Raw genomic sequence first — 12,536 nt, forward strand, 5'->3', positions numbered from 1 at the left:
ATCAACAGGAGACAGAGGTGGGCATGGAAAGAATATAACCTTGTTGCTGCTCTTAGGGGTACTACACCATAGATTCTGCACACCATGTAGGTATGGAACAGTGTTTCATGGACAAAGGACATCAGACACAGCATGGAGAGTCTCTACTCCAGAGGAGGCAGTGGGTCCACTTAGTGCCAAGTCCTTTAAGATTTATAGTTTTGAATCCCAAACACGCAACAAAGAAAAACTGCAGGAGATCTGTGGCCCAGGGCGTGCTGACTGCTCTCCCTGTTCTGTGAGTCTTCCTGAACAGTTGGGGTGGAGGATACCGTATCTGGGGACCAGAGATTGGGGTGGCACAGTTTTCCCCTGAATACCAACCCAGTGAGACTTAAGAGAGCAATACAGCGGCCCCCAGTGGAAGTAGAATCTCCTTACACAAAACCCCACCGTCTTGTGCCTGGGACTGTTTGTTTACTATGGCAAGACTGACTCTGACTGAATGAAATGGGCCCCTCTTCCAGAAGACAAGCACAGGCAGCACCCCACATAGACCAAGTGCACTGAAAATAGAGTGCTTCAAAGCACCACCAGCAGTTCTGGTGGAAATAGGACCAGGTTGACTTTTTAAAAAATTTATTCTTCTTTTCTTCTTTTGGAATTAGGCTCATAGTTTTTGGTTTGTTTGTTAGGGCATTTTTTTAATTCCCTTTTCTCTTTTTTTATGCATCAGGTTACTTTTTTTCTTTTATTTTTCTTAAAAATTTTTTTTTATGTTTTTATTTATTTTTGAAGGAGAAAGAGAGAGAAAGCATGAGCGGGGGAGGAACAGAGAGAGAGGAAGACACAGAATCCAAAGCAGGCTCCAGGCTCTGAGCTGTTAGCACAGAGCCCAATGCGGGGCTCCAACCCAAGAACTGTGAGATCATGACCTGAGCCGAAGTCGGACGTTTAACCGACTGAACCACCCAGGTGCCCCTTTTCTTTTCTTTTTCCAACTTTTTTTTTTTTTTTAGATCTTTTATTTGGAAACAGGCTTATTTTTTTGATTGTCGTTTTTGTTTCATTTCTTTTTTGTGTGTGTGCCATTTCTCTCTTTTTGGGGGATCAGTCTTTTTTCTCTTTATTTTTTTTCCAGACTTATTTTAACAAACAAATCAAAGCACACCTAGTTAAAGGTCCAAACATTCCCACTGCAAACAAGGAAGACCCGTGCAGAGGACTAACCAGTGGGAAAGAACAACCAAAACTCAACAGCATAATGCACATGGCATACAGAAACACTTCTTGAAGTGTCAGGCCCTGGACAGTGTATGACCTCTTTTTCATATAGCATTTCTCTCATGTGAAGAAAAAATTACTAGCTTTCAAAACATGCAAAAGACAGAAACTTCGCCAAAGTGAGAAGATGGAGGAATTCGCCTCAAAAAAAAAAAAAAAAGTCTAGAAGAAATCAGACAGGAACTTGCTCAAAACAAATATAAGTAATATTTTTGAACAAGAATTTAGAATAACAGTCATAAGACTACTAGTGGGTTTGAAAAAAAAAAAAAGCATAGTAGACACCAGAGAAACCCTTGCTGTAGAGATAAAAGATCTAAAAACTAGTCAGGCTGGAATGTGAAAAAATGCTATAAATGAGATGCAAAACTGACTGGATATATTCACAACAAGGATTGAGGAAGCAGAGAAGAGAATAAGTGATATAGAAGATAAAATAATGGAAAATAATAAAGTTGAAAAAAGGAGGGAAAGAAAACAATTACATCACAAAAGAAGACTTAAGGAACACAACAATTCAATCAAGCAAAACACTATCCGTATCATAGGAATTCCAGAAGAAGAGCAGGGAAAAAAAGGGGCAGAAGGTTTATTTCACCAAACTCTAACTCTGAAACAGGCACCCAAGTCCAAGAGGCACAGAGAATTTCCTTCAAAATCAACAAAAACAGGCCAATACCACAACATATCATAGTGAAACTTGCAAAATACAAAAATAAAGAGAGAATTATGAAAGCTGACCAGGACAAAAGGTTCATAACCCATGAGGGTAGACACATAAGGTTGGCAGCAAAACTGTCCCTGAAACTTGGCAGGCTAGAAGGTAGTGGCAGGAAATATTCAACATGCTGAATGGGGAAAATATGGAGCCAAGATTTCTTTACCCACCAAGACTGTCATTCAAAATACAAGGAGAGATAAAGACTTTCCCAGACAAACAAAAACTAAAGGAGTTCATGACCACTGAACCAGTTCTACAGGAGATTTTAAGAGGGACTCTCTGAGTGGAGAAAAAAAAGGACCAAAGTAGCAAAGACTAAAAAGGACCAGAGAACATCACCAGAAACACCAACTCTACAGGCAACAAAATGGCACTAAGTCTGTATCTTTCAAGAATCACTCTGAATGTAAATGGACTAAATGCTCCAATCAAAATACATAGGGTGTAAATATGGATAAAGAAACAAAATCTATCTATACACTGCCTACAAGAGATTCACTTAAGATCTAAAAACACCTGCAGACTGAAATTAAGGAGATGGGGAACTATCAATAATGCTAGTGGAAGACGAAAGAAAGCCGGACTACCCATACTTATATCAGACAAACTAGATTTTATTTTTTTATGTTGATTTATTTATTTTGAGAGAGAAATATATTGGAGGAGAGGCAGAGAGAAAGGTAGAGAGAGAATCCCAAGCAGGATTCATGCTGTCAGTGCAGAGCTTTATCTCGTGAACCGTGAGATTATGACCTGAGCCAAAATCAACAGTCAGGTGCTTAACTGAATGAGCCACCTAGGCGTCCTGGAGACAAACTAGATTTTCAAATAAAAAATTATAACAAGAGATGAAGAAGGGCATTATATCATAATTAAGAGGTGTATCCATCATGAGGATCTAACAATTGTGAATATATATTTCCCCAACTTGAAAGCACCCAAATATATAAATCAATTAATCACAAACATATAGAAACTCATTCATAAAAATACAATAACAGTAGGGAACTTTAACATCCCATTTACAGCAATGGACAGATCATCTAACCAGAAAATCAACAAGGAAACAATAGCTTTGAATGACATACTAGGCTGGATGGTCTTAACAGATATATTCAGAACATTTCATCCTACAGCAACAGAATACATGTTATTCCTGAGTGCACATGGACCATTCTCCAGAATAGATGACACACTGGGTTACAAACTGGCCTCAAGAAGTATAGAAGATGGATACCATGCATATTTTCATATCACAATGCTATGAAACTCAAAATCAACCACAAGAAAATATATGGAAAGTCCTCAAAACATGGAGGTTAAAGAACACCCTATAAAAGGATGAATGGGATAACCAGTAAGCTAAAGAAGAATTTTTAAAACACACATGGAAGTAAATGAAAAAAACAACAACATTACAGCCTAAAATCTTTAGGATACAGCAAAGAAAGTCCTGAGAGGAAATTACATTGCAATTAAGGCTTATCTCAATAAGCAATAAAGGTCCCAAACACACAATCCATCCTTATACATAAAGGAGATAGAAAAGGAACAGCAAATAAAGCCTAAAGCCAGCAGAAGAATGGAAATAATAAAGACTGGAAAAGAAATAAATGGTATAGAAACAAACAAACAAAAAACAGTAGAACAGATGAACAAAACCAGCAGCTGGTTCTTTTTAAAAAAAAAAAAGGAGACTGAAAAAACCCTACCCAGACTTAACAAGAAAAAAAGAGATGGACTCAAATAAATGGTATCACTTTATTTATAACTGGTATCACTCAAATAAATAGGAGAGAAGTAACAACTACCTCTTGGTACTTCATCAAGATAAAAAGCTTCTGCACAAAAAAGGAAACAATAGACAAAATTAAAAGGCACCAAACAGAATGGAAGAAGATATTTGCAAATGATATATCAGATAGAGGGTTGGTATCCAAAATCTATAAAGAACTTACTAAACTCAACACCTAAAAAGCAAATAACCCAGTGAGAAAGAAATGGACAGAAGACATGAATAGACACTTTTCCAAAGAAGATGATGGCTAACAGACACATGAAAAGATGTTCTATATCACTCATCCTCAGAGAAATACAAATCAAAACCATGATGAGTAACACCTCACACCTGTCAGAATGGCTGAAACGAACAACTCAGGAAAAAACAGATGTTGATGAGCATGCCTAGAAAATGGAACACTTTTACACTGTTGGAGGGAATGCAAACTGGTGCAGCCACTCTGGAAAACAGTATGGAAGTTCTTCGAAAAATTAAAAAAATAGATCTACACTACAAGCCAGCAACTGCACAACTGGGTATTTATCCAAAGGATACAAATATGTTGGTTCAAAGGGGCACATGCACCTCAATGTTTATAGCAGCACCATACACAATAGCCAAAGTATGGAAAGAGGCCAAATTTCCATCAAGTGATAGATGGATAAAGAAGATGTGGTATGTGTGTGCACACACGCACACACACACGTGCACGTGCTCACACACATGCACGCACGCATGCAATGGAATATTACTACGCAATCAAAAAGAATGAAATCTTGAAATTTGCAACAATGTGGATGGAACAAGACTGTATTATGTTAAGCAAAATAAGTTAGAGAAAGACAAGTATCATATGATTTCACTATTTCACTCAGATGTGGAATTTAAAAAACAGAACAGATAAACATAGGGGAAGGGAAGGAGAAATAAGATAAAAACAGAGGAAGGTAAACCATAAGAGACTCTTCAAAAATTTTTTTTACATTTATTTATTTTTGAGAGACAGAGTGAGACACAGCACAAATGAGGGAGGGGCAGAGAAGAAGACACAGAATCTGCAGCAGGCTCCAGGCTCCAAGCACGTGTTTAGTACAGAGCCCAATGCGGGGCTCAAACCCATGAACTGTGAGATCATGACCTGAGCTGAAGTTGGTCACCTAACCAATTGAGCCACCCAGTCACCCCAAACCATAAGAGACTCTTAGATACGGACAGCAAACTAAGGGTTGTTGGAAGGGAGGTGGCTAAGGAAGGGGCAAAATGAGTGATGGGCATTAAGGAGGGCACTTTGGGCTCTACCCTTAAAACCATAAGTACTCTTTATTTTAACCAAGTTGAATTTAAATAAATATTTTTAAGAAAAAAAGAGATAATACCTATTCTTTTCAAGCTGTTCAAAAAAAAATAGAAGGAAAGGAAAGGAAAGGAAAGGAAAGGAAAACTTCCAAACTCATTCCTCAAGACCAGCATTACCTTGATTCCAAAACCAATCAAAGACATCATTAAAAAGGAAATTACAGGACAATATCCCTGATGAACATCGATGCAAATATTTTCAAGATACTGACAAATTGAAATAAACAGTACATTAAAAGATTTCTTCACCACGATCAAGTGGGATTTATTATTGGGCTGCAGCAATGACTCAATATCTGCAAATCAATCAATGTGATCCACCATGTTAATGAAAGAAACCATATGATCCTCTCAATAGATGCAGAAAAAGCATTTGACAAAATACAATTCCTGATAAGAAACCTCACAAAATAGAAATAGATGGAATATACCTCAACATCATAAAAGCAACATAAGAAAGACATACAGCTAGGAAAGGAGTTAAGATGGCAGAGTAGTAAGAGGATCCTGAGCTTGTCTTGTTCCTGAAACACAGCCAGATCAGCACCATTCTGAACACCTAGGAAACTTGTCTGAGGATTAATGCAACACTCTGTATAACTTGAGCAAGAGAACTTGGCAGCTACACAATGCAGAGAGGTGAATTGGGGGAGAGAAAAAACTTCTGTGCCACAGAAGATAGGGAGCCATTTTTGTGGAAAGAAAATGGAGAAAGTGAAAGGGAGAGAGAGTGTATCAGAATCAAATAAGAAATGCACTCCCCCTGAAAGTAGCTGGAGAGAAAGAGAGAGAGAAAGAATGAACAAACTCGCAGGGAAGTGGACAAGAATTATGTTCCCCAAAGCCATTAACAAGGAGAAAGGAGAGGGTTTCAGTATTACCATTTTTCTATACATTGGAGCACAGAGTCTGAAATTTCAGAGCACAGTGCTTACCGGTGTTCTGGTGAGGAACTATAGTGAATCCCCAGGAGCAGGATATGCAGTCTGAGGGATCCGTGTGGCACAAGGGGGGAAGTGGTTCCTCTGCTTGGAGTGCATTTGGTAGTGGCCATACAGCCTCCCTGCAGGCACAAGTCCCAGGAGAACCCAGAGAGTTGTTACGTTTACTGATATTGGAATCAAGTTGCCAGAGTGCAATAAAACCTGATGCCAGTTGTATGTTGTGATTTACCATAATCTCTGAGCCTCTGCTACCATGCAAGTGCACAAACATTTTCTGGGAAAAGTTGATACCCAGCCATTGTTTGCTGAGGCCCCTCCCCAGAGAATCAGTGTGACTCCAAGCTTCAGGGGTCTATGAAGTGTGAGTTTTGAAACAGAGCCCCATATGAGATAAAACTCTGGAAGGAGGTGCCACCTGGCAGGTATACAGCTTGAACACAGACAAGGTAAATGTGGGGAGCAGACAGAAGCCTGAAGCAAAGAAAGGCTGATTGATCGTGTGTCTGCAAGTGCACGATATTCCCACACCAGAGACTAGAGTGCAGAGTGAGGCTATATTCACCTCTAGCACACACACACACACACACACACACACACACACACACACAGAATGACCTCAGTGAGCTAATGAGTGCCACCAAGTGGAGATGGAGCCATTACATCAAACCCCACCCACCTGCACCCTCCAAGAACATCCCCAAGAAGACCAGCACAAGTCCCTTCCACTTACTTATAGACCATAGGGTGCTGCAAAAGTGAGACTGAATCTAGCTTCATTCAGGTTTCATTCCATTTGCTTGTTCCTTTGTTTTCTTTACTCTTGTTTCTGCTTTACTCTTGTTTTCTTTCTTCTTTGTTTCTTATCTTTTTCTTTCTTGGATACAGAAATAGCAAATTTTTGTTCTATTTTATTTTATTTTGCATAATTTTATTTTTTTTGATTAAAAAAAATTAACTATATATTTCCTTTCTCTTTTTTTGCTAGTTTCTATCAAGCTTCTCTCAACAGGCAGACCAAAACATACCTAGGATCTACCTTCTTTTATTTGATTTGTTTCATTTTATTAACTATTTTATTTTATTAATTTTTTCTACCTCCAAAATGACAAAATGGGGGAATTAACTCAAAAAGCAAGAATAGGAATAAATGACAGTCAGGGATTTAATCAACACAGATATAAGTAAGATGTCTGAACAAGAATTTAAAACCATGATTATAAAAATACCAGCTGGGGTTGAAAAAAAAACATAGAAGACAACAGAGAATACCTTTCTGCAGAGAGAAAATAACTAAAATCTAGTCAGGCCAAAATTAAAAATGCTACAAACAAGATGTAATCTTGGGGTGCCTGAGTGGCTCAGTCAGTTAAGCATCCAACTCTTGTTTTCCACTCAAGTTATTATTTTACAGTTCACGAGTTTGAGGCCTGCATCAGGCTCCATGCTGATAGGGTGGAGCTTGCTTGGGATCCTTTCACTCCCTCTCTGTCCCTCCCTCATTCCTACTCTCTCAATCTGAATATAAATAAATAAACTAATAATAGAAAGAGGAAGAAGAAGAAAGAAGAAATGTCTCAAATACACAACCTCTCCTTACACTTAAAGGAGCTGGAAAAAGAATACCAAATAAAGCCCCAAACCAGCAGAATAAATGAAATAAAGAGATTAGAGGGGAAATCGATCATATTGAAATTAAAAAAAAAAAAAAACCAGTAGAATAGATCAACAAAACTAGGACCTGGTTCTTTGAAAGAATTAACAAAATCATTAAACTCTTATCCAGATTTATCAAAAATAAAAAGGAAAAAAACAAAGGAATAAAATCACAAATGAAAGAGGAGATATCACAACCAATGCCACAGAAATACAAACAATAATAAGAAAATATTATGAACTATTATACACCAAAAAATTGGATGATCTGGAAGAAATGGATATATTTCTAGAAACATATAAACTACCAAAACTGAAACAGGAAGATACAGAAAATTTGAACAGACCTATGATCAAAAAAGTAATTGAATCAGTAATCAAAATCTCCCAACAACGAGAGTCCAGGGTTTGATGTCTCACCAGGGGAGTTCTATCAAATACTTAAAGAAGAGTAAATACCTATTCTTTGGTGCTGTTCCAAAAAATGAAAGGGAACTTCCAAACTCATTCTATGAAGTCAGAATAACGTTGATTCCAAAACCAGACAAAGACCCCAATAAAAAGGATAATTACAGACCAATTACCCTAAAGAACATGGAAGCAAAATCTCTCAACAAGATAGTAGCATATCTAATCAAACAGCACATTAAAAGAATTATTTACTATGAGTAAGTGGGATATATTTCTGGGAACAAGTCTGCTTCAATATCCACAAATCAATCTGTGTGATACACCACATTAATAGAAGAAATGTTAAGAGTCACATGATCCTGTCAACAGATATAGGAAAATCATTTGACAAAACAAAGCATTCTTTCTTGATACCAACCCTCAAGAAAATAGGAATAGAAGGAACATACCTCAACATCATAAAGGCCATATACAAAAGGCCCACAGCTAATATAAACCTCAATGGAGGAAAAATGAGAGGTTTCCCCCTAAGGTCAGGAACATGACAAGGATGTCCATTCTCACCTCTGTTGTTCAACATCATACTGGAAATCCAAGCTTCAGCAATCATACAACAAAAATGAAAAAATGCATACAAATTGGCAAGGAAGAATCAAACTTTTATTCTTTGCAGACGACATGATTCTCCATGAGGAAAACTCAAAAGACTCCACAAAAAAAATTGCTAGAACTGATACATGAATTTGGCAAAGTCATAGGATGTAAAATCAATGTACAGAAATTGGCTGCATTTCCATACACCAATAACAAAGCAGCAGAAAGAGAAATTAGGGAATTGATTCCATTTACAATGGCACCGAAAACCGTAAAATACCTAGGAATAAACCTAACCAAAGTGATAAAAGATCTATACACTGAAAACTGTAGAAAGCTTGTGAAAGAAATTGACGAAGACACAAAGAAATGGAAAAACATCCCATGCTCATGGATTAGAAGAAGAAATGTTGTTCAAATGTTGGTACTATCCAAAGCAATCTACATATTCAATGTCCCTATTCAAAATAACACCAGCATTCCTCACAGAGTTAGAACAAGTGATTCTAAAATTTGTATGGAACCATAAAAGTCCTCAAATACCTAAAGCAATATTGAAAAAGAAAACCAAAGCTGAAGCCATCACAATTCTGGACTTCAGGCTGTATTAATCTTCAAGCTGTATTAAAAATCTCCAACCATCAAGGCAGTATGGTCCTGGCATAAAACAGACACATAGTTCAATGGAACAGAATAAAGAACCCAAAAATGGACCCACAAATGTATGGCCAAGCAATCTTCAACAAAACAGGAAAGAATATCCAATGGAAAACAGACAGTCTCTTAAGCAAGTGGTGCTAGGAAAACTGGAGAGCAACAAGCAAAATAAAACTGGATCACTTTCTTATACCATACACAAAAATAAATTCAAAATGGGTGAAAAATGTAATGTGAGACAGGAAACTATCAAAATTCAAGAGCAGAACACAGGCAACAACCTCTTTGACCTCGGCCTCAGCAACTTCTTACTAGACATATCTCTGAAGGCAATGGAAATAAAAGCAAAAATGAACTCGTGGGACCCCATCAAGATAAAATTTTCTGCACAGCAATGGAAACAACCAACAAAACTAAAAGACACCCAACGGAGTGGGAGAAGATATTTCCAAATGACTTATCAGATAAAGGGTTAGTATCAAAATTTATAAAGAACTTACCAAACTCAACAGCCAAAAAATAAATAACCCAGTGAAAAAAATGGACAGAAGACATGAATAGACACTTTTCCAAAGAAGACATCCAGATGGTGAACAGAGATGTGAAAAGATGTTCAAACATCATTCACCATGAAGGAAATACAAATCAAAACCACAATGAGATACCACCTCACACCTGTAAGAATGGCTAAAATTAACAACTCAGGCAACAACAGATGTTTGAGAGGAAGCAGAGAAAGCAGAATCTGTTTGCACTGTTGGGAGGAATGCAAAGAGGTGTAGTCACTCTGAAAACCAGTATGGAGGTCCCTCAAAAAATTAAAATAGAACTACCCTATGACCCAACAATTGCACTACTGGGTATTTATCCAAAGGACAAGAAATGCTTATTCACAGGGGCATATGCACCCCAATGTTTATAGCAGCACTATCAACAATAGCCAAATTATGGAAAGAGCCAAATGTCCATTGACTGATGAATTGATAAAGAAGATGAGGTAAAGAAGATGGAAAACTACTCAGAGATCAATCAAACAATAAATAAAATCTTGCCATTTACAACTATGTGGATAGAACTAGAGTGTATTATGTGAAGCAAAATAAGTCAGAGAGAAACAAGTATCATATATTTCACTCATATGCAGAATTTAAGAAATACAACAGATGAACAGATAAGAAGAGATGGGAATATAAGATGAAATAGAAGGATACAATCCATAAGAGACCTTTAAAGACAGAGAACAAACTGAGAATTGCTGGATTGGGAGGTGGGTGAGGGTGTGGGCCAAGTGGGTGATGGGCAATAAGAAGGACACTTGTTGGGATGAGCACTGGATGTTATATGTAAGTCATGAATCACTAACTTCTACTCCTGAAACCAATACTACACTATTAAAAAAAAAAGACTCATAGGTAATATCATCTCAATGAGGAAAAGTGAGAGCCTTTACCCTATGATCAGGAATAAGATGTGGATGCTCACTCTCACCATTACTATGTAACGTAGTACTGGAAGTCTTACCCTAAGCAATAAGATGACAAAAAGAAATAGAGGGCAACAAATGGACAATGAAGAAGTCAAACTTTCACTCTTTGCAGATGTGATTTCTACATACTACATACTACTGTATGTAGAAGACTGACGTCACCAAAAAATTGCTAGAACTAATACATGAATTCATCAAAGTCTCACAATATAAAATCAATGTGCAGAAATCTGTTGCATTTCTATATATCAACACTGAAGCAGCAGTAAAAGAAATAAAATAATTGATAAATTTACAATTGTACCAAAAACAATGATGTTAAGGAATAAACCTAAATAAAGAACTGAAATATCTCTATTCTGAAAACTATAGAACCTTAGAAAAGAAATTGAAGAGGACACAAAGAAATGGAAAAGCATTCAATTCACCTGGGTTGGAAGAAAATAACTAAAGCAATCCTGAAGAAAAAAAAAAAAACTAAAGGCTTCAGAATTCTGGATGTCAAGCTATATTACAAAGCTGTAATCATCAAGACAGCATGGTACTGACATAGAAACAGACACACAGATCAATGGAACAGAATAGAAAATCCAGAAATGGACCCACAACTATATGGTCAACTCATCTTTGACACAGCAGGAAAGACTATCCAACGAGATAAAGACAGTCTGTTCAACAAGTGGTGTTTGAACAAATTCAAAATGGATGAAAGACCTAAATGTGAGACAGGAAATCATCAAAAACCTAGAGGAGAATACAGGTAGCAACCTCCTTCACTTTGGCCAGAGCAACTTCTTACTAGACACATCTCTGGAGTCAAGGGAAACAAAAGCAAACATGAAATATTGGGACTTCAAGATAAAACCTTGTGCACAGTGAAGGAACTAAAAGGTAGTCTAAAGAATGGGAGAAAATATTTATAAATAACACATCAGATAATGGGTCAGTGTCCAAAACTATAAATATCTTAACACTCAAAACCAAACAACACAGTTAAGAAATGGGCAGAAAACATGAATAGACACTTTTCCAAAGAAGACATCCAGATGGCTAACAGACATGTAAAAGATACTTACCTCACTCATTATTAGAGAAACACAAATCAAAACCAGAAAGAGACACCATCTCATACCTGTCAGAATGTCTAAATTAACACCATAAGAAATAACAGGTGGTGGTGAGGATCCAGAGAAAGGGGAACCATCTTACACTGTTTGTGGGAATACAAACTGGTGCAGCCACTCTGGAGAACAGTGTCTAGGTTCCTCACAAAAACTAAAAATAGAACTACCATATGACCTAACAATTGTAATACTAGATATTTATCCAAAGGATACAAAAATGCAGACTCAGAGGGGTACTTTCACCCCAATTTTTATAGCATTATTATCAACAATAGCATCATTATCTCCAACTATGGAGAATGGAGAGAATCCAAATGTCCATCAACTGATAAATGGGTAAAGAAGAGGTGGGGTGTGTGTGTGTGTGTGTGTGTGTATTAGATACTAAGGAATAAACCTCACCAAAGAGGTAAAAAATCTATACTCTGAAAACTATAGAATACTTATGAAAGAAATCGAAGAAGACACAAATAAATGGAAAATATTCCATGCTTATTGATTTGAAGAATAAATATTGTTTAAATGTCTACATTACTGAAAGCAATCT

The sequence above is a fragment of the Neofelis nebulosa genome, chromosome 1 (assembly GCF_028018385.1).
Source record: "Neofelis nebulosa isolate mNeoNeb1 chromosome 1, mNeoNeb1.pri, whole genome shotgun sequence".
In the NCBI taxonomy this organism is placed as follows: domain Eukaryota; kingdom Metazoa; phylum Chordata; class Mammalia; order Carnivora; family Felidae; genus Neofelis; species Neofelis nebulosa.